This window comes from Coptis chinensis, chromosome 3 (genome assembly GCF_015680905.1).
Source record: "Coptis chinensis isolate HL-2020 chromosome 3, ASM1568090v1, whole genome shotgun sequence".
NCBI classification, from domain to species: domain Eukaryota; kingdom Viridiplantae; phylum Streptophyta; class Magnoliopsida; order Ranunculales; family Ranunculaceae; genus Coptis; species Coptis chinensis.
This window is the reverse complement of record NC_141458.1, coordinates 24,152,745-24,177,326: the sequence shown is the minus strand read 5'-3', so window position 1 is coordinate 24,177,326 and position 24,582 is coordinate 24,152,745. Positions and strand designations below refer to the sequence as shown.

Sequence of the window (24,582 nt, the reverse complement as noted above, 5' to 3'; positions counted from 1 at the left end):
CTCTGATACCAAAATGTCACAGCCCGAATTTCTAAACAATAACAAAGTGAATATTTGAGATAAAGAAAATCTCAAGCATCACTAGGTTCACTTGTTTAAAAACCCAGACTATGACAGGGGATACTACACATACAAAACCCTAACAGCCATGTCATAAAAGAATCAACTTAAATAACAAAAATCCCAACAATTATCCGTCAATTTTTTATTAAGATAACATCCTTCCAAATAAAGCATCAAACAAACTCTCCAAATAAATTCCTCACTACCATGTTCTCATGCCATGAAAAAGATAAACTACGTTATTACATTCTTCCAACAAAGAATCGGACCTAAAAGAAAACTAACGGACCGCCCACTAATCTAATCCTGCGCAGCGGTTCCTTTGCCTTCCACCTATGTTCCTAAGAACACACCCACGTTGCCCAAAACAAAGCAAACATGGGTTGACAAAATGGAATTTGCTGGTATGAGTAGACTAACTACATATAAACATTTCAAACTTTTCTTATCCAACTAACACTTTTAAATCTATCATAACCTAATCATTCTCAACTGGGAAGAAAGATAGTTCCATTATCTCAACCGCATAGTTTCTTCCCAAGCAAAACTTCCATTTTATTAACTTCCATCTTACTACTCATTCTAATAACTCCTTTTTATATCTAAATAATTGAATTACACTTACCGATATCCGCCGCTGTATAAGGGTAGGTCCGCGTCCCTGCACAAAATATTATTAAGTCCTACCCTCCTGCAAAAAAAAGTTAGAACTTGTATATAACAGATATAGATATCCTCTATGTATTCAAAAGTAAGCCCAAACACACTCTCATAATCAAATCAATTTCTCTTATCACTTAATCAATTACTTTTCTTATACACCCACCCTTTAGTACCTACTCCACGATTTGCACTCCACACATTTGCCAAATCACACACATTATGTGCCTCTCTCCCAATTGAATACCACAATATCATAGCCATCTCGGGCTTTCATACACATATTTCACGGCCTCTTTGGGCACAAAACTCAGGTCATTCATGGCACATTCAATGAATACCTTAGGTCATTCCCCACATTCAAGGAATACCTATCATATCACTAACGGGCCATTCATGGCACATTCAATGAATGCCCTGGGTCATTCCTGCCACATTCAAGGAATACCCAATCCTACATTCCCGTACACTCAAGGAATACAACTAACCCGCAAGGCGAATACCTTAGTTCCTCTTTAGGGCAGTCTACTACAATCTGGTCATTCATGGCACATTCAATGAATACCCGGGTCATTCATGGCACATTCAATGAATACCCTTATATAACACTAACGGGCCATTTATGGCATATTCAATAAATGCCCACCTACATATGACATCATCAGTCATAAAACTCAATTCCAAAACTTGAGGCGTGGAGAGTTCTAAAAGGGTGCGGTAAGTTTTGTTTACGCATTATTGTGCTTTATTGCATAGATTATTTCAGAGAACGTAGGAATATCTTGATTCAATTATTTTTGGTTTACGCGTTATTAATTTCATGAATGTATAAGTGTCATAACGTTGTGTATCGTAAAAGACTGAAAAATCACAAAGCATAAAATACACGTACACAAGTATATTTAGAGAGGTCCTAGCCTAAGTCAAACATACTAATAGTCCTAGACTTATCCTAATAGACCGGATCATAATTTTAGGAAAAAGTCAAATTTTTGGGTCAACTGGTCAAAGTCAACCCTGGTCAAAGTCAAAGTCCACTCGGTCGTCAACAAATAATATTGGTCAACCTAGCCTAAACTCCAAAAACCCAAAACCTAGCCAAAGCCAAAAAGTCCATAGTCTAAAAATTTAAAAACCAAACAAAACATATAGCCCAACCCACGATTTGGCCCAAGCCCAAATCGTGGTTCACTGTTTCATCTCCTTCACTCTCTCATTCTCCACCACCACCGACCACCACAACAGCCACCACCGCCACCTATAACTAAAAACAAACCCGCGGTTTTCATCCCCACAAAAAACCCTACACTTATCCTAACAATTCATGATTTCCTTATACTGTAAAAATGCGATCTACGCCATTAATGGTTTATTCAAGCTTCACTCACCCTCTCTCCAGCACCCAATCAACCACCAACAATCCCCATCAACCCAACAACATAACCTCACAACAAAATCTAAACAAAACAAATCCAAACAAAACCAACCCAAACAATCAAAAACGCGGGGCGGTTTGGTCACCATTGAAGCTCTTTCCGAGGTTCAACAAAGACACCCAATCCTCATCCCAACAAACACCATATTCAACCTCAACAATCACGATCAACTAAGAAAGCCCACATAACCACTAATGACAACAACAACATTTTAACAGTCCACTTTAACATTTCATGACAATTAAACACCACCCCTCATTCAAACACAACCAACAATATATATGGGACGGTTTGGTTTTACGATGGCGACACCATTAGCCACGGTGTCCGGACTTCAATTCCTAAATGCTAGAAGTCGTCCTAATTTATCTATCGTATGGTTCAAAATGGTATCTAACCCTTTAATGAGTTGACAATATCGCAGGTAGAGAAAAACGTCATTCCGATATGCTTAATCGAAACTAATAAAAGAAATATAACATATCCGACTACTCACCATTTAAAACTGAACAAACCTCCGAAAAGTTTAAACCCCAAAAGCCCGACGCCGTCTATCACAATAAACCGACGATCTTTCTCGTTCCAAAACTTTTCATAAAACTCTCCTTTTTTTTTTATAAACCCTCTGTTGTTTTTTCCCTAAATCTCTCATTTTTGTTTTTCCAAAAAAAACTCTACGTGAGAAACCCCTATTTTCTAGTTTTTAAAACCTCCCCGAAAAACAAGGGTTTTAAACCTATCTACTTACTTACGGGCTTTTATCCGAACTACTGGATATCCTATTTCTGTTTTATCTATTTACATTATTATTATTATTAATATTTATTATAGGAAAAGCAATTAAAAGACGGGGTGTTATATGAGGGCGTGAGGAGCTTGAGGAATTGGCGGAGTCAGTATCAAGATTGGAGTCGTGGGCAGGTAAGTTGTCGTCTGCTACCTTCTCAATCTTTAAAGTCTGCTCAACTTCAATTGTTTTTGCTTTGCCTTTCTGATTCTGCATCATCTGTTGCATCATCGTTTGCATATCCAAAATTGCGTCTTCTACTCGATTCAGCCTTGTATTGACTCCGGGGTGTCTACCACGACCTTGTTCTTGATTTGCCATAGCAAAATAACCAAGAAATTTGCTGAAATCTGATACCAATTTGATGTATCTTTGTCGCGGAAGCAAGAGCAATAGATACACAATGTATAAAAATACCCAAAACTAAAGTTTAATGAATAAAAACGAATTCTCTTAATTCAATAAAAATAATCAAGTCTGAAAATCATCTTAATGTTTACATCTGCTTATATAGAGAACTAGTTAACAAATCCTAATCATAATAAAACTTGGGAAACTAAAATAGAAGCTAGTCTAATTCTAATTAACTAAGGATTTAAAATAGAAATAGAATAAAAGATAAACTCTAGCTGTAGCATTATGCATGTGCTGTGCACATGATAATCTATTGCGTCCTCGCATCAAATAGCAACATGGCAACATGGCAAAAGAACAGATCTGTGCATTTGAATGGAGACTGGAGAGTATAGACAGAAAAATTGTGATTCTGCAACAGTGTAAAGAAAGCGATACTAACTTAGAGATCTTGTTAAAGAAATACTAGTTGAAGTAAAGCTTCATACTCTTAGTAAACGACCCTATCTTTAAAATATTGCTTAATTTGGTTGTAATGCGTCCACTATCTGGAGTATTGTACCATTCCAATTAATATTCTTAAAAAAATCCCTACTTGTATGAAAAATAAATTAAAAATCTTGCTTATTCAATAGTGTGTGCTAGTTATATCCAGATCAAATTTAAGAAAATGAGGCGAATCTCTATTTCTCCTTTCTTTGCTATATGATTTACGCATATGAACCACATCAAAACGTAAACAATGAAATAGACATGTTCAGTTTTCTGCATCTTAGTTGTACCCAGTTCCTTTTAGAAAAGTATGTCAAGTGTTGTTTTTCTTAAGTTTGATAGAATGACCAAGAGAAGATAGAATGGTAGAGTGGATGAAAGACTCACATGTAAAACCACCCAAACCTTATGAACCGCGCTTCAGAGGAGAGCTCCTCACTACTCAAAATGCTTGCCTTAACATTAACTCCTGAAAATTTATTCTGTATTATTTTTAAATCGAAGAACCCATACGACACCAAATACAGAATGATACCTACAGCCGTTTAACCCCTTTACTCTTAATGGAAATGGTAAGATATCCCAACCTAAACTAGCTTGTTTATTGATTTTAAGAATTATTGTCCCACCTATGTTCTATCCTGAGCCGCCTCTTGATATACAAAGAATCTGTGCTCTCAACAAGTTTGAGCTTATGGAGAAATTGGAAATTTGCATAATTAATAGGACTGCCACTGATAGATTCTTTCTCCTCCTAGTTTATTTTCCTCCTAATTTGGGGAATGCTCACCCTCCTCTATGAGTCACTACATTAATAATTTTAGACTAGTTTGTGTAGAATCCACGATGCAACTCCAGTGGAAAATCATTGTAGTATTTTATGCTTAAGAATTACACTAATAAAGTTATGAAGCTAGTATGATAAACGAAAAAAATTATGCAACTATCTTAATTTACTTACAACACATTTGCATTTGCAACATTACATACTTTAATTCCAGTAAGTAATTGAGTAACTCGGATTTTCCCTTATCCCCCACCTCATTCCTGATCCCCGGTGTTCAGGTTCATAATCGTCCGAAAACCGGTCAATATGAACTTGTTCCTCATCCTTATTCACCTCTTTCTTTGTCTCTTCAGTTGGAGTAATTGCTGAAACTTCCTCCTGAATTTTCTGAAAATGGGTGTTTTAATATATCAAAGTAAAAAGGAAGAAGAAGAAGAAGTGTGAAGAAAGGAAATGAACAAGGCTTTAGAAGCAAAGCAAGAAAGGAGTAGATGGAAAAAATAAGAGTGAAGAGGGACGAGTGTTTAACTGTTTACAGAATTACAGTTGGGCAGTTGCTAGTTTTTTTGGTAGTTGTAACTTCTGTTAGCTCCCCATAGAAGCCACGTGGGACTCCTGGATTCACTAGGTCATCTAATTGACTGACCACTCAACAGAAAATGTGATATGCTCCAAATGTTCAATATTAATTATCATAGTGTTTAGATGATTGATTTAACGGATTGGACATAAATCAACTTCGAGTGTTTGTGTGCCCGTATTCTGTTATATGTACCAGAGCAATAGGAAGAACTAATTAACAAGCATTTGTACTGTTAAACAGTCCATGAAACAAGCCAAGTTGCGCAGCATCATGTGTTTGGTCATTAATGAAAACTGAGTAGATGTGGATTCTTAGTCGATACCAAATAATAATGATGATGCCTAAAAGGTTTGAGCAATGATGATAATATAGCAACTAGCTGGACTTCCCTTCATGACAACACTTACCTCGTATTGACCTTTGGCTTTGGCTGTTGAGTAAACTGGTCGAGGCATTGATTATTTGATATTGTACTTGTAATCTTGGTAATGTCTATACTCACTGCACAAACTCAACTCTCTGCCTAGTTCCTTGTTTGTGTCGAAAGCTATATACCACTCCACAGTCCACACTAGAAGAGGAACCTCTCTCCACCAAATTTCGTACAGAATGCCTCCCCAGCACAGACAGGGATTTGAATTCTACAAGATCATCATCACTTCAGATCAATGGCTTGTAAGTACCTTTATCTCACCCACTAGTCACTTCCTCATTCTCTTACATAAGAGTTTGATAGTTTTAAAAGTTGATTAAGTTGGTGTGAAGAGAATCAAACTAAATAAAGCATGAGACACGACATATTGAGAAACAACAGGCCGGAGGACACACAAACTTCAAAGAAACTTGATCTGTTTTTACCTGTCTTCTAACTCCTTATTTGTAATATATCTGACTTGTGTTTCGGCGCGGCCACTTAGAGTCATGATATCCGTTTGCTTCAAAGCATCCCTCCCTGATAATACAGATGTTATGCATATATTTGAAGCTAGCTAGACAAGGACCAACTAACACCATTATAATATAGGATCGTATTTCTAAGTGGCCTAGGAATAAATATTTCCTCATTTTTGTTTACTCAGATTTATTCGTCTTGCACTCTTTACTGAATCTCACTCAAGAAAAGATTGGAAGTAGCTAGGATCTTTCTCCGGGAAGAAGCCTTCAAAAACATAGGGCTAGCCTTCAAAAACATGAACTTACGTACCCAATCAAGTCGGCATTCAGCATAGCTTTAAGCAGCTCCCATCCGCATCCACCGTCCAGTGTGCAATAGCTTTCAAAGGCACGTGAGCTAAATCCTATGTGAATAAAGACTCCTATTTTCATTTCTCTGTTATACTCTTTTAAGTACATCTGCATAAACAGTAAGGCCACACATCATGACATAAAACGAGGGCTTCTTTTTTATAAATGTCAATGACTGCCTCAGCAAACGTGTCTTAGTTGCAGTTCATATGCTTCAACTTTCGAATGTAGAGAGCCATAAGGAGACATAAAAGGTAGAGGCCCACGGTTGAGGAATGAAGGAATAAAATACAAGTCATTGGTTAATCCGGCCAAGCCCCCAATCATCATACTCAGCTATGAAATCCACGAACTGCATGTCCCCATTTCCATACCCTTAATATTGATCAACATATAGATTACGTATAGATGTTGCTACATATTCATAAATTTCAACAGCTGGAGGATAGCAAAATAGTTGTTGTTTTCTTTCTTCATTTTCAAGTTTTTTCCTCCTATTCTTCTTCTTCTTTTAGTTGCTTAATATGTGATTAGTGCCGGCTCAACCCTTAGGCGAGTTAGGCGGCTTCCTAAAGCCTCAAGTATGGAAAGCCTCAAATTATTTCGTATTATCTCCTTACACATATTTGTTATTACCTGATTTTGTAAAGAAAAAGAAAACACAAATAAAAGACATGAAAGTCCATTTAGTTACAAATTGGTTCTTTCATTCTCCTCACAAATGGCATCTAGAACTACTATTATTATCAATTCAATGGCACAGGGAATGTAGTATTCTAAATTATTTTTGGAGTGCCCTCATTCAGTTAAATTTCGATCTTTATTGAAAATAAAACAAAATCGGAAAAATTTCAAATTTAGATAAAGAATAATCTCCACATTTTATGCCCATTTCCTCCTATCTCTCAGCTAAATTCTCTTAATCTTTTCCGTTTAATTGATACTGAAGGTCTCACTTTCTCTCTCCCCTTAGTCTATTTCATCACTTTCAAGTTTAACCATTTGTCTATTTCACTCTTTAAGTTCATAGTGATTGATCACCAAAATCACAATTTTCATTTATTTAATTATTTTGTATTTGGAAGGTAATCAACTTTTTTATGTGAAACATAAAATTGTTGTATAGTTTATTTTGTAATAAAAATTGTATTTTTTTTGCTATAATATGATATCTTATTTTTTTATTAAAAAAAACCGATCTTCTTTTCTCCTTTTTGCCCTAAGGATCTTGGCTTGAGCTGGCCCTGCATGTGATAGACCGTAGTTTGTTTCTTCTTCGGATATCATCTCATATAGCAACATGTTGATCTTATCTCTTATGATCTACCAAAAAAAAAAAAAAAAAATCTAAAATTGGCTAATTCATAGTCATGCACGACATGATGTGTTATTTCGGTCGATTTATTTTAAGAAGAGTGTTTCTACAACAACACACACTTTGAACCGAATTTGTGAACACAATGACGTGGCAAGTAGAGAGACCTTGATTTGCAGTACTTCTTTGAGAAATACACACGCACCCCCTGCCTGATGAGTGCCACGTCAGTGTGTTCACAAATTCGGTTCAAAAAATTCGGTTGCTATAGAATTTTGGTTTTAAGAATTAGATACTAAGATACACTGTCGATATAATTAGTAGCATGATATATTTCTCTTCCTCCTCTCTCTATATTACAGAGAGCCATCATAGGCTTAGGCATGGGCATACCCAAGAGTTTAGGGTATTCAGGCTAATTCAGAAATTCAACAACCAAAAAAAATCTTTAGTGTTACATAAAAAATAAAAATAAAAAATAAAAAATCAACAAGTAATTCTGTAAAATCTTAAGGACACAAAAAATAGAAGGTTTAGTATAAATGTCTCACCTCTTTCTGTGAAGATTCACTTTACTAGTATTAGAGCTCTATATTTGATCGACTGCACCAACATTTTAGGTTACCTACGTACCCATTTCGGGGTCAAACCGCCGTAGTTCACTATTTTCTCCTCCCCCTCTCCCTTCCCCTTACTCTCTTATGAGCTCCCTCTCTCCTCATCCCCCCCTCTTTCTTCTCCACTCTTCTTTTCTTTTATCGTCTCTATTTAGGTTTACTTCATGGGGCATAATATGGTCTTGGGCCTATTCTTTTGGCTCAATACATACTAAGGTCTTGGCCCTATCTCTTAGCCCAATACCTATATGATCCATCCATGAATATGGCTACTACACTTGCCTCCTTCTTGGGTTCGGCAACAATGACGGCAGACCCGAAAAGTCCTTGAACTTCCTTGTCTCTTTCTTTGAACTCTAGATATCCGCAGTATCCTGAGACTGTATGCAGTCTTATTCTCCTCAGGACATTTTAGATTCCGTGTACTCTGCTACTGGACCGTATGTCCATGAAGTACTCAGTCCCTATTATCTTTATCCACGAACTCTTGAACTCTATGCTCTCATCTTTCTTGACCCTGTGACTTTATTGGCCGCGAATTGTATTACAATCCTCCACTCGTCACTACACCATAATATGATATTTGCAACACGCACCTTTTTTGCTTTGCAACGGTTATTTAGCGTTAGTAAGTTTCCAATATTAAATAAGCGTTGGCAATGATGTAAAAGTGTTACTTTATTTGGGGTGAATTTCCAGAATTAATTGCAAACACTTAAAAAGCGTTCGAGAAGTATTACAAATTAAAAACTTAAAATTTTTGCGAAAGAGGGAAATGAAAAAAATCGAAATACAAAACATAACTTTCTTTCTCTCCTCTCTCTCTCTCGCACCACCGCATCTCAAGATCCCTAAAATCATCATTTCAATCCAATCCAGTTTTATATTATGAAAAATAGATCTCGCACTCCTCAAAACTAATTTTCGGTGGATTAACCAGGTTTGTCTCTCTCATTAAAGTAAGATTTTTCTTTCTTCAATATTCACTTATTAGTTATATTAAAATTTTATGGGATTTTAAATTTATGTGTAATTGGTTTCAATTTTTAGAATTGGGTATTTATTTGTTTCAATTTATTCTATGTTAAATTGCCAACGTTAGTTTAATTGAATTGGTTTCAATTTATAGAATTGGGTATTTTTTTTATTTTTTTTTTTTTTTGGGGATGCTACACCATTACTAGCTGTTGTAGTGGTGTAGCATTTACAACTCCAAGGGAGATCTCCATTAAATGAAGTGAGAGTGTACACTGTAAAGAAAGATGACGACCAGACCATGCAATCTTTACAAAGACAGAAATCTTTAGTTTATCAAGTGATATATAGTTAAAAAGAAATGCAATTCAGAAAGGGAATGAGGACGACAAATAGAATTCCTAACAAAGCAACATGCTTACTAGACAATGTTATCGATCATCTGCTAAAACAGATACCCCCCATCCTCTATATATGACCATATTCTATGTGTATATATCTCTATCAAAAGAACAGTAAAATAGAAAGACTAGGGAATCTCAGCAGTGTAAGTGTGTAACACATTAAAAATAATAAAGTTTGTTCCCTTGTGATACTGTTGTTTAGTAAAGCTATCAACTTTGGAAAGTGAGATGTCTTCGTGAATGTGTTCTTCGAGAACCAAATGGGCTTTCCGCTTTCCTCAGAAAAGTACACGTTGTACTGAAAGTCCTGAAACTATGGTTGTGGTGCGTGGTGGACTTCTGGGGACTTCTGGGGACTTCTGGCTTGTGGCCTACCGCCATTCATTTTGGTATAATGAAATTAATAGGATATTGCCGTTTGTTTAAATATATCTATCATTGGCATTGTAATTTTGAACTTGAGGGGTGTTGATAATGGAGTTGAGTCGTTGTTTGAGAGTTGGGGTGGTGGTTTTGGTTTGGTTTAGAAATTGGTCGACAAAATAAATGTATTGTTGTGATGATTAGTTTTGAGGACTTGTTTTCTTGGTTAATGAACACTTGGTGTTCATTAGTTCATATTCTAATTTTAAATGATATTTAGATGTTATTTTGATTTTTATGAGTACCCATATATTTAAAAGTGTGAACTGACTTTGATTAGGTGGAAAACTTGTTTACCAGACGACTAAGAAGAGGGCTAGTGGACCTAAGTGCCCTGTTACTGGAAAGAGAATCCAAGGGGTATGTTTTGTTGTTTAAGGGTTATTATGTCTTTAATTTATAAAGATTATATATGCATATGGGTTATTGTTTGATTTGATCAACTTTTCATTGAAATTGATAAGATAAATTGCATTTTATAGAGCTTGATTAGGATGACTAAGTTAAATAGTATTGACTGCATTATGCCGTGTTTGCTTTGTTTGGAATTTACATACTGGGAAATGTGTATATGGTTTGTGTAGAGAGTATATATTTTCATTGAAAGCTATTTGATGCATTAGGGTCTCTTTTTTCAATAAAAGTGTCATGTAGTCATGTAGGGGAAGAAAATTTATTTTCAGATTATCTACATAACAAGTTAGAAACAGGTGAAGTAATTGTATATGTAGCATTGTTGTTAGAAAATGAAGCATGCTAGGTTATAAACATTTGAGTTTTTTTGCATGGATTTGATTGCCTTTTGAAAGATAACCTTAAGGTTTTAAACATTTTTCTTTGTTAGTATTCTTTGTAAATGGTGTGCTACTGGTAAGCTTTTGTATAATTTGCTAAGGTGAAGTAAAGTATTCTCATGCATGGTAGACTAAAAGATTTGTATTCTACATGTTTAATATTACTACTTGAATTCACTTTGTGCTACTTGCTTTAATTAAAGGAGAACTAGGATTGTGGATCAATGTATACTTGTTCTATGTATCCCTAGGAGTTAATTGGTAGTGCCACACACCAATTAAGTAGTTAGTTAATTCTATTTATAGCTATTCCTTTAATATCATAGACTTAGCTAGAATTCAAGAATACTAGTGCTGCTTGCTACCTAGGCTAGCTGTGCTAGACCGACTTAGAGCTTACTTTTGATGTAGTTGGAGTCAAGTTTAGGATTCAACGACTTACACAAAAGCCTTAGTGCTCTGTGTCTATATTCAAGGTTTGATTGTGTATTATGTTGTATCAAATCGATAGATTACATAATGTGCTTGTTCAACCCCCCACATGTCCTAATTTTGCAGAATGTCTCGGCCAATTCAGAAAGAGTGGATGAATGAATTGGACAGATTTGGAGATGTGTACAAACAAGGGAACTTTTACAAAATGATGAGGAGCTTATTAGGTCGGGATTGCACCCGAGTGAAATTATTAGTGGATACACTAAAGCTATTGCTAAGGTTTGTATTTATACTTGGAAAGAACTCATCTTGATAAAGTGTATGAATTGAGACTTTTTTGTATATTTATTTTTTAGGCAATTGAACTTTTAGATGAGTTGGTAGAGGGAGGTTAAGAGATTATGGATGTAAGGAACAAGGGTGAAGTTGTTCTTCGCATGAAAGCTGTTGTTGCTAGTAAACAATATGGCCAAGAAGATATTTTGTGCCCTCTAATTGCTAATGTAAGTATGGTCATAAATTGATTTTCTGCCTTGCTATGCACCAGATAAGCCACCGAATAAACAAACTATCATTTGGTCAAAAGTTCCCTGGTGTGGTGAATCCACTTGATGGGTAAGATTATTGGATTCCTCAAATATCTAACTTAGTCAATTACTAGATTTAGTAGATTGTACTTTGTAACTTACTTTACTTGAATCCTGTTTGTACTTTTACCTTTACAAACCACTCACTCTTGAAAATGAAGATCTAATTTCTTTTAGTATTAAAAAGTAGGGTAAAAAAAATAAAGTAGAGCTAAAATCAACAAAATAGAGCTAAAAGTCATCTAAAATCAACAAAATAGAGCTAAAAGTACCAATCTATCTTATTTTACTCTCTATATTGACTTTATTGACTATATTTTATTGACTTTTAATTTATTTTTTGATTTTAGCTCTACTTTATTGACTTTAAATATGCCATTATTGGACTCAGAGCCTTATATTTTTAGTGGTGGTGACAAGCATCTTGAATGTACCAATACTTATTAAGGTGACTATAGTGTTGAATTTGTTTTTCGTGGTGAATATGCCACTTCAGATATTTTAGTCAACGACATGATGTATTATTATAGTGTTACTACTGGTACTACATCTACTGTTATTATTCAGAACTTTACGTGAAGTTTCTACAGTGAATTTGTAGTTGGTTTGTTTGATATGTACATTTATTTTCATTCTTTGATAACTCTTGAGGTGACTTCGATGTCATGCAAAGATCAGAGACATCGTTGCTTTTCCATTGCCTAGGTCTCATGTGTATTAACCAATGCACTGATGTTTTTCTAATTGGTGCAGGTTGTCCCAACAATCTACACAGACATAAGACATCGGAAAATAAATTCCAACCAGGTATAGTGTTTACACTTTAATCAGCTAGTTTCATCTCAATTAACGTTCTATTTTAAGGTGAAACTAGCTCCGTGTATGTCCATGCAGTTTTCTGTGACCGAACATTTTAGAAGCCAGGAGGTTTATACTCAGTCTATTCATGGAGTTTTCTTCTTTTACGACTTCTCTCCAATTAAGGTGAGTGAATTGAAAGGTGCCTTTCAGAATCAAGGAAAGTACTAAGCATATTTTCTCAAGGTTCTGAGACTCTACAAGGTTTTGACAGAAATGTTCAAGCTAGGTTTTCCAATATTATATTTTAGTAGCATCGTTTATGTTGGCGAATGTTCGGAAGCCTAAAAATAGTATTATGATATCGCATTTAATGTATCCTATAACTCGGTATCTATTTCTGCATCTATTTTATGTTTCTCATTTTTAGTTCTGACTTGATTTCTAGTACTTGGTATCTAGTACTGACTTGGTATCTAGTATTGACTTGGTTTCTAATATTAAGCAATTGCTTTATTTGACAATTCAACAAAATTTAATACCAAGAATGCCATACTCTTGGAACTTGTTAGAAGTCATGTTTCCTGCTTTATGCTTAATGCTTGACAGATTGTATGTAATCGTTCTTGTTGCATATGTCAAAGCTCGCCCGTTGGTTCTTTGACTACCTGTGCCCGTCTCTGTCACAAGGTTTGCCAGGAGGTTCTCTTTCCAATCCTAACAAACTATCGAAACACTTTTTCAGTGGATTCTGAACCTTACCTAGGCCTAGCACGCCTGTTGAACTGAATTTTAAGTTTTGTATTTTCTAGTTATGCATAACGCAATCCTGTGAGTGTGTAGTGAACACTCAGATGATTATTTGAGTGTGAGTTTTGTTATCATTGCAAATTATTTTTTTGGCAAAATTGCAGGTGACCTTCAATGAGGAAACAATGCCACTGCTGCACTTCTTGACAAATGTCTGCGCGATTGTTGGAGGTAAAACTAAATGGTCACATCACATTTTGCATCTTTTTTTAGTTTAAATTCAGTTAGGGGCATACGTTATGGAAAAAGTAGTATGGCTTAGTACTTGAAAATCAGCACTATTATCTAGAAATTAGAAACCAGTTTAACTATTTAAGAAATCCTAGCTTGAATCAGTTTCTGCTTGATCCCCTCTTGCCCATACCCTACCCCCCTAAGGCTAAAATGAACCTAGTTGGTTGGTTAAAAGCCACTTCAAACTATCATATGTATGCTAGTTTGCGATCATCTGATTAACTTGTCACATGAACTAGAAGGTTAGTTATGATAACTGTAGTCAGGACTGCATCTCTTGGCATATGCATATAGATAGTTCAAGGATGGAAAACAAGAATAAATATAGCAAAAAGTAAATAGGAAAATGCATAACTGACAAGTCTCACCTTTCTCATATTTATGGGACTTCTAGGTGTTTTCACGATTTTTGACCATCACTTTTTTATTCTGTAAATGTTCCTACAAGCACTTCTTATTGTTAATGACCGTGGAACGTCCCTTAATTTGACAAACATGCTTTCCATTTTAATGTAGGCAGTTGTAAGAACCGGAACCTTTATATTTGCTTCATATATCAGCTATATGCAAATTATCAGCTTTTCAGTTCATGCCAACATTACTCGGTTTGTTCCTTGTCTTGTAATAGGTTTGAATTGGACAAAGAGCATCCTGATAGGAATAAACTACACAAAGAACATATTGGTGTTTCTCTGTCCAAAAGCTCGATAGTTCCTCGTCAGGAAAGCACCAGATCCAAGAATACTGAGAACTCAAGGTCTTAATCTCAAACATGTACTCCTGAGCGACTGAAATCTACTACCGATTTTGGTAATTTAACACCACTTCTTGTATATGAAGAAATTGTATTATATCTTCACATAATATGGGAATCTATCTAGAGTAATGATCTCTGTGGGATCAGCTTTTGTTCCTTGAAGATTATTGAAATTTTTTGATCAGTTTAGTAATTTCTTTAGTTTGATATGATTTCGAAATCAGGTTGATATAGTTTCATCCTCAAAATTAAGAATTATGATAAAACTTTACTGCAATATAGTATCCAGGAAGGTTTTCATTATTGCCTGTGTGATTGGATTACTCGGCTATTGAATGCTCTTATATATATTTTTTAGGAATTCTCTGGTAGTTGAGTTTAAAGCCTTAAATTTGAACTACTGCTAAAGTCTGGGCTTAGACACATTCTCAAATTCTTATTAGGGCCAAGTTTGAAGAACTGTGTTCGAACCTCCTTGATAGGTTATGACTTTCTATTTGTTAGAGTGTATGAGCGTGGCTATGAATACTGGCACACGGTAATATTTGTTTATTGTAGGTTTAGATGGTTTCGCTACAAAATATATGAGAAATTATTTTTTTTTATCAGCAACAGTTTATAACCGTTACAAATGATTTTTAATTTTTTTAAAATTCACTAACAACTTTGCAACGGTTAAGAACCGTTGGTAATATTTTTAACAAATTACTAACGCTTAAAAAGCGTTTGTGAAATAAAAAACCGTTGCAAAGGTTTTAAATGTGTATATAAAATAGTTATAAAAAGCGTTGCAAATTTCTGTTTGCAGCGGTTAATAACCGTTGGAAATTTGTATATGTGGTGGTAGGGTTTGTGACATACAGGATCAGGTGTAATGTTAACCCGATGCAAGCTGTGATAGTGAAAGCTGGGGTGTAGGGGATCGACAGTGGGATAGGCCCGAGGCAAGATATGCGGAGAACTCATGAGCACAATATCAGTCCGCGGTCTCGTAGGTGCACAGTATAAACCCTACACGTGGAAGAAAGGTGAGCGAGGGATGAGGGGACAAGTGGACGACTGCGGTGGAAGACCAAGGGTATCAAAAGAAGAGAGAGAGAGAGAGAGAGGATTTTTTGGCAAAACTAGAGAGAAAAACCTAGTGTAAGGAAGAGAAAGAGAGGGGAAGTATTAGAGATCCAACATTTGGAGCCGTCTGTGGGGACAGGTCAAACCAACTCAAAGATGGCAACAGGAGCGAAGAGAGGGGTGGGTAGACCAAAAAGGGCAGTAGTGCAGGAGCCGGCGCCGGAGGTGGTGAGTGATAAAGAAGGAGATCGAGCATAAGAGACAACAGCAGGGTTAGCAATAGAAGAGACACGACTTATGCAAGAAGAGATTATGAGGTTGAGAGAGGAGAACGACGCACTGAGAAGAGAAAAATAAATGGCGGAGGAAAAAGCAAGGGAGGAAGTAAGTGAGGAGTCTGACAATGAAGAAGGTGTGCCGGATCTTGTCGAAAACCCGGTGACCGGCTTGACGATGGAGCAAGTTCAAGAGATGATAAACAATGCTAGGGAGGTGAATCTTCTGTAGGCGAAAGGTTGCAGAGGAGCAGCTAGCCAGGTGGTGGCTGGTCTGAACCGTAATCCGTTAACGGACGCCATCTGGGCCACAGAGGTTCCGAAGTGTTTCAACTAGCCCCAGTTTGAGAGATATGATGGCAAAGGAGACCCAACGGATCACATTCACCATTTCTGATAGTAGATGCCTCTTTGGCAAGAGACTTGGTACGATGGGCTACAGTGAATGATGTTCCTAGCTAGTCTTAAAGGAGGGGCATCAGACTGGTACTATAGATTGCCGGCTGGAAGCATAAATGATTTCTAGGATTGGAACAGGCATTCATAGACCATTTCATACATCAGAAAAGGCAGGTGGTGGACATCACGACTTTATTTAATGTTAGACAAAGATCCGCAAAGTCAGTTAGGGACTATCTGTGCATATTCAAAGCTGAGACGTTGAAGGTGGAAAACATGGATGAGAGAACCGCGGTAATAGCGTTTGAAAGAAGTCTGTGACCGGGAACAGGAGTACATCAATCTGTGGCTAAGAATGAGATCGCAACCTTGCATGAGCTGTATCCTCAGGTGGAGAAATATATAAGGTATGATGACACCATGCAGAAAGATTCCATGAGGTCAGGGAAGGCAGTGTTATCTTTAGAGAAAGACGGGGAACACCGGAGAATGAAGACGTCCGAGAAAGGGAGTGGTGGGTATCGCGGATACTCCTCATGACCTGAAAGAAGCCGAGAGGGGATCAGGAGAGAGAAAGCCATACTGTGAGATAGAGCAGACACCGCTGAATAGGCCGCTGAGTGAGATCTTACCCTTGATTAAGAACCTTCAGGGATATGAAGGACCGCGGAGCACACCAATAGAGATACCAAACAAGCCATATTGTGCATATAACTAGGTACGAAATCATGAGACTAATGATTGTTACACATTAAAGTGGTTGGTTTAGAGGATGGTAGAGAAAGAGATGATGAGAAAGTTTGTGAGGGGCGCACATAATGAGGAACACATGCTGCCCCAGGGTAGGATACTGGGAACCATTAATGTGATTTTTAGCGGGGAGGTTATGAGTGACAATGCTCATAGAGAAAAGATAAGGAGAACCGCGAGTATCCAGCAGATCAAGGAGGTAGCAGACAATCTGCGACCAAAATCATGGTCAGCGGAGGGAGGAGATAGGATTGTATTCAGCAGTGTGGATCTCAGAGCTGTTGATTCCCCCTCACGAAGACGCATTGGTCATTACGGTAGTGATGGGCAATTACATGGTTAAGAGGGTGTTAATTGATTGTGGCAGTGCCGTGGACTTATTGTTCAGAGGAGCTTTGGGGGTAATGAGAATTGATCTGAGGCAGTGATAATCGTAAAAAGATAGTTTTACTAATGAATAAAGCGATGAAACTCTAAACTCAAGTAAAACTACCAACTTAACTTATAATATACTTATCAAAGATTTCTACTCTCAATACTATTGAAGTAGAGTTGGAATAGAAGATTCGTTCTACTCCTAGTTCTTAGCATTCAAGTTTTCTACAACTATCAATCCTACCAAAGTTAATGAGAGAATTACGAATTATACTACGATGCAAATTTAACTAACAAGATATGAATAACTCAACTACGAAATGCTACGGAATACTAAAGTTTGAATCAAGAATAAGAATTAGGGGGGAATTGAATCCACCTTGAATCCAACTTAAGAAACTAGCATAGATTGTTGTAATCCAATTCTTACGTTCTCACGGTAAGAATTGGTCGTTCTAATCCCTAATTATACATGACATTTCTACAAATTCATAACTAGCATATGAGGAAGTCCACCCATTCTCATGGTGAATCAACTTCCTTCTAGAGTGGAATGGACTCTTACAACGATTCTACGCTACACAATCAAGTTTTCATCAAGGCTTCACCAAACACCTCTAATGGAGGTTTAGCCTTGATTCATCAAACTATCATTTCCAATTGAATTAAAACTAGACATTATATAAATATTCTAACTTTACTAAATTCAACTAAACAATAATTGAAATCTAAATTAACAACTAAGAACTTACTTAATAACAAGAATTGGAATTAGATCTAAACAATATTAAATAACAAAATCGAATTTAACAATAACTAACTATTTTATTTATCTAATCAATGATAAACAATGATTCAAATACTTAATCTAAAACAAGGAATGAAACTAAAACATGAAATGTAAACTAATTAATTAACTAATTCAAAACTCAAAAACTAGATCTAGAACTAAGGTTTAATGGCTACTCTAATGGCTACTTTCTAGCCTAAACTAATTCCTTAAGAGCTAAGTCTTGTGTGTGGAAATGGAGGAGACCAGATCCACATTTTCGTGCATAAGTTGAGGGTTCATATTTTAGGTCGGAAAATCGAGCCCAAAGCTTAATTTCTTCAGTCCACAGAGCTATCTTCAACTAGCTTCGACTTCAACAGGCTTTTCGTCTACTTTTGCTCCTCTAATTTGGTCAAGGTTTAGACCATTGGAAAGCTCTTTCTGAGATGGCCGTTTTGACATAAGGTACGCCCAATTCTGAGGCCTGAGTCCAAAGATACGATCTTCAGAAGTTCTGCTAACTTTTGTGTGCAGTTTCTACCCGTCTTGGCCTTTAATCCCAGAACTTCTTAGCAACCAACCCTTTGCTCTTTTATATCGCCAAAGTGGCACATTTCTACACATAATTGAGTTCCATGCCTGAAATACATAAAAGCACGTAATTAGCATTAACTCTTATTTATTACTCGCATAATTAGTCTAAAAGTATTATTATTAAGGGGTTAAAACTACAGTTTTGGGCTCTTATCAAACCACCCCCAAACAGTATTTTGCTTGTCCTCAAGCAAATATGAGAAATTACATAAGTGACCAAAAATGGACTTCTAACTAATCTCGTTTCGCTGAGTGCGATTGCATTGACCATATGCAACAAGGCCTCAAACCACTAGGAATTCCCTAGTGGACGAGTTATAGCCTCGTGAGAGTTTTCCAGTGAAGGTACTCACAAACTTCATCTATACTACAACGACTCATAAATAAAACTATTGTTTCCTTATCTATGTCTCAATTATCTATACATCTCATTAGCAATGAATACAAAATAATCAAGTCGGAACCTAAGCTAATATATGCATAATAATTTATCATCTACGAATAAACATATATACAATGAGTAATACTATGAGGTGAACTAGCAGGTCCGTTTTTGAAAACTCGGAATAGCGTCCTTAAGTAGGTCCTCACATAAATGTCAAGACAAAACCACTCGATTTTTTTTTCAAGTTTAGCTACTCCATGCATGCAAGTGGGCACACTTTACCTTACAATCTCAATAACACACAAGGAAGCCGAAGTCGATCAAACACATCTGCCACTTACTATCACACTAACCTATTCCTAATTGAGCTAGAAGTCTTTATTAGATGTTGTGGGGATTATGAGATGGTTTAAGAAGGAAGGAAATGGATATTCAAAGAGGACAAGTCTCAGATAATAGAGTCTTCATATTATGTAATTAGAGAAAACCTTATTCTTTACTTTTGCTTCTACACTTTGTTTCCATCCTTAGCCATATATATATATATATATATATATATATATATATATATATATATATATATATCTTTTTTTTTTTTTTTTTTTTTTTTTGGATTTTGACTCCTTGATTCTATTTTAGGAGTTCTAACTCTTTATTTCCTTTCCTTTCCTTTTATTTTATTTTATATAGATGGAAACTTACTTTTGAAGCAACTAACAAATTATTGATTTCAAAAGTTCTTCTCTTTTCTATTCTTCATCTCTATTCTCATACTTATTCAAAGAATTGGGTAGGTTGATTTTTTATTTTGTTTTGTTTTGTAGTAGGGTAAATGATTTTATGGTTTGTGAAAGGCTCAGAGGGGCGACTAGCGGAAAATAATTCATAGGTTTGAATTTCTGGCTATATCGATCCAAAGAGGGCCTAAATTCTCGCTTAGGATATGGTATAGTAATCAAGCAAGTGGACGTGTGATTTCTCTATCCGGATTTTACTTCTCCCTTGTGTCATTTCTCAAATGTTCACTCATATAAGGCTTTAGGCTATATTCTCACAGGATTTGTAGAATAAGTACTCTAGCCTTGATTTCAGAAACTTACTGCTAACAATCATAGATACTCATGTAACATATTTATAGATAGATGCAAGGATTATTACCTACATATTAGCCTAAGTTTCTAAAAACTATTCTAATGCAAAAGCTACGTGAGACTTCTAGATTATTGAGAGTATAGAGAAAGAAACAATACCAATAATCCTAAGTGTATATCATACTTTTTATTTATATATATTTTTAAATTTTTTGAATTTTTTAACTAGAAAACAAGTGCATATTATACATATCTATATCCTAACAAATGCCTTAATTACATATGTTTCTATGCCCCCCCAAACAAAAAGCATGCTTTGTCCTCAAAGTATTTAAATAACTAGGGTAGAGAAATACCATTGAAACGCGTGAAATTCTGGAGCATCTGCAAAATAAGGTTAAACATACTAATATAGAAAAGAAAAACTAACGCAACTCTATAAGAGTTCCACCCATTATGGGGTTAATGAGAAATAGATTGTTTGGGACATAAGCAGACACTAACTGAAATAAAAACTAACCTTAACTCCGTTTAAGCATTTTCCTCCTCATCCTTAATAAAGAAATGAGGTTCCTTCGCATACTGCCATACCATGGTGATTTGCCAGGCTTCACGCCATTTATCGTCTACTATAGCTAACATGTCAAGCACCATTTAGTCGGATGGGGTGTAAGGCGCAACCTGATGAGGTTGTATCCTCCACCCTTGCCAAGTCATTGCACGGAACGATCGTATAATACAATTGGTGGGTCTCACAATGTCGACCCCAACCCAATCCATGAAACGGGCACAAAAAACAGGAAAGAAACATAGCATTATATGGCAAATTAAAATAGGCATAAGAAGGTACTCATGCCTCTTGGCATGGGCTCGGGCTAAACTAGACATTAAGGTCTGGGGAATATCATAGAGTGTACATCCCCCAGCTAAAACAAGGAAAATATCACAAGTTTAGGTCATTCACGTAGGAAGAATAACGCCATTCCCCTAATGTTTAGCATAATCCAAAACATAACGATTCCACGTTCATAGACAAGCTACCAAAGGCGGACGTTATAATCCCCTTGGTCCTCTATCCTAAAGATTCCTACCCCGTAATGCTCATGCAAATCATCATAGTTATACATGTACATATTATCTACCAAATAGGCCCATGAGTCTTATATTTCGGCTGGCATAGCAAGTCCAAGCACAAAGGCTATCAAGAACCTGGAAATTTCCATTGGTTCATCCCCGATGCTGATGGAGAACACTTGTTCTCCATCTGGTCTATCAAAGAACTTACAATTATCATAAAAATAAGATGTAAGTGTGATAAACACCAAAAACTGTAATATTAAACCCCGATAGACATATCATTTTAGTCGATTATGTGTTTAATAATCATGTAATAATTATATTTTCATACTTTTGCAGGTTTCCGCAGTTAACATGAATATAATGATAAAACATGCATCGGAAATGCAGGGGAATACTAGAATATTTGAAGTTTCCCACTCAACCCCAGTGAAGCCCAACAAAGCCTGACTAGAGCCGAAGTTTCCAAAATAACAAAAGCAGTACAGAACGGGTCCACATATAAAGAAGCGGCAAACTTCCGAAGCTCACATCTGATAAATCTGATGGATGCTGACGTTGGCTAGTGAAACTGCCATAGTGACCCGGGCGACGAACTCTACGCAAAGACAGAAAGTCATAAAAATGCCAAAATCGGCGCCACCACTGGACACACTAAGAGGACCCACTCGGCGGGCCTAAAAAGCATGACAAGTCAGCATAGGTGACACTACCTCTTTTTGTGTATGTATGGTGTATGGATGATGTAGATAGATGATGGTCGTTGAACAAAATAGAAGCGTATCAAAACCTAATTATCCCTCAATAAGTAAAGGATGAGTAAGGTATCGTTCCACTTTTAAGTGTATGTTTATATGAAGGACAGGATTGGAAAGGGGGTTTGAGGGATTAAAACTATTATTATAGATATTGTAGATTCTAATGTTAAACTAAACTAAACTAAACTAACTAACTAAACTTATACTAAAACTAAGAATTGGAAATAAGGAGAGAATATGAGAGAGATAGATTCAAGAGATTCAAATCCACCAATGTTTTTGATTCAATAATCTTTTGCTTCATGTTGTTTTCCCAAGTAGACTACAATCGGGCAATCGAGCGAGTGCCGATGCCTTTTTGGGTGAAACATCGTTAAACAATTAACTCTACTTAAGGTTGTTCCTATGTTCATGTTACTAGTATCTTCTTTCCTTTTATGTGAGCTTGGGCAGCTATTCAATGAATCACCATCTAAGGCAAACACAAGGAATACTTCCCTTACTATAAAACACTACACAATTAGAAGAAAAGTAGAGAATAATAGTATAATATTCAATTACAATAAATAAAACTCTATTCTAGCATTATATTCAATTGCAATAAATAAAAGCATGAAACTAGCAAATATTCAATTGCAATAAATAAAACCCTAAACTAGCATGATATTCAATTGTAATAAATAAAAACCTTAATCTATACTTCCATCCCCTGGTGTGGGCAATGGAACTAATAACTAAAACCATAAAGAACTAACCTGATTGAAGAACACCATAAACCGGAAGAATCATTAAACCTTAAGCGCGGCCCATCTCCTCCCTTGAAGGAGAAGATTAGCCTTCCATATAGAAGGAAGAACACGAAGAGCGAGAAGAAGAAGATTTGAAGAACATAAGACTAGAAAGACTAATTTATTAAGACTCGGCCTAGTTAAAACCGATCTTTTATTATTAATCTCTCTCGCCTCAAGTTCGAGACAAGAATATAAGTGAATTCGCCAAATACATGAGGCACTTAGGTCCTCTATTTATAGGGGTTACAATAAGCTCTAGAAGCATTCCAAACCATCATTTGTTTCCTAATACAAATAGACTTCTTCGAGTCCGACTTCATCTTCAAACCGAGAAGGAATTGGCTACGATTAATCGATTCATGTGTTTGGACGCATTATTCATGCATCCCAGACTTAATCAATGCGTCTGGACGCTCGATTTATGCGTCCCAGACGTAATCAATGCATCACGGGCCTTCGATACATGCGTCCCGAGGCACGATAAGCCGATTTTCTCTCGCTCTATCCTTCTATCCTCTTTTGCGGGCTTTGGTCCAAGCAACGAATCCTTTGGCCTTGGGCTTCCAAATAGACTTTAAAATAGGTCAAAGTCGCATCTTTAATAGCTCTAATTCCTTGGCCTTCTCCATGATTGTCCACGGGCCTCCCATGTGATTCTTAATGCTCCGAATTGCTCCATTTTACCCCTTTTTCTCTAATATTCTACAAAACTCTCTTTTTCACCTGTAGAATCTTAAAACACAACTTATAAACACTATTAGTCCGCTAAGATGGCTAAACAAGAGGCATAATCGAGGGTTAAATAGAACTTTTTGAGCACTTATCAATAGGCAGATGGCAAGAGATGGTCACAAAATTGTGCCACCTTGTAATGTGAGAAGACACGTACCAATTCAAAGCAGGTGGTTTGAATTGAAATTGGCTAAAAGACAAAACACAAAAGTACAAAACATTAAATAAAAGTTTTGTTTCGTAACAAAACTATGGATCAAATTAATTCACATGGAGACAAAACTTATTCAAAGTTTTGAATGTCTCAATTAGCAAATAGATGAAACCCAATTAAAGGCTTCACGAGAGATCAGCCTATATATATGTAAGGGGGGTCTTCATTATTCGGTCTCTTGATTTTTTTCATGCTCTAGCATCCGCTTAGCAGCTTAGTTAGTTAGTTTTATTTCAAAGACACTTACATTAGTCATTTTCATTCCAAAGGCTTAAATCATCGTAAGTTATTTTACTCTTAATACTTGATCATTTCTTTTCTAGTTTAATTCTCGGTCCCGCATTTATTTACTTAATGTATATAACAAGTTTTATTATTCCTTCAATGACCATGAGCTAATCCCCCGGGGAGGAGGGTTATGCTACTCGTGTGAGAATCGGATTGACTCTTTAATATTCTAGAATCCTTTGCTTAGGAATTAGGCATAGATTAGACATCGGTCCCAAAATGATCGAGATTGTACAAATTTGGATGCCGATGCCCGTATCAGTCGTCGTCGCGACCTAAAATGTTCGCGACTTTATGGTGTCGTGTCGACTCTCCAATTTGTCCGGTGATGTGGAATCGAGCAGAGCTGAAATGATATTCCAGAGATGAAATATTAGTTCAATTCCTTATGCTAGTGCGATGCGGCTCAGAGATATAGGCATGCGCTAGGGATTAATACTCGACGTCGTCTCCGAAC

The 24,582-nt window shown here is 36.3% G+C and overlaps 1 long non-coding RNA gene across 1 annotated transcript; it reads left to right on the top strand.

Annotated features, from left to right (window-relative positions):
- Positions 1-9,115: 9,115 nt before the first annotated feature.
- Positions 9,116-14,736, top strand: LOC147508749 (uncharacterized). Its single transcript, XR_015216432.1, has 5 exons — positions 9,116-9,279; positions 12,711-12,764; positions 12,852-12,941; positions 13,670-13,736; positions 14,428-14,736. It is a non-coding gene; the product is annotated as an uncharacterized LOC147508749 (long non-coding RNA).
- Positions 14,737-24,582: the final 9,846 nt, after the last annotated feature.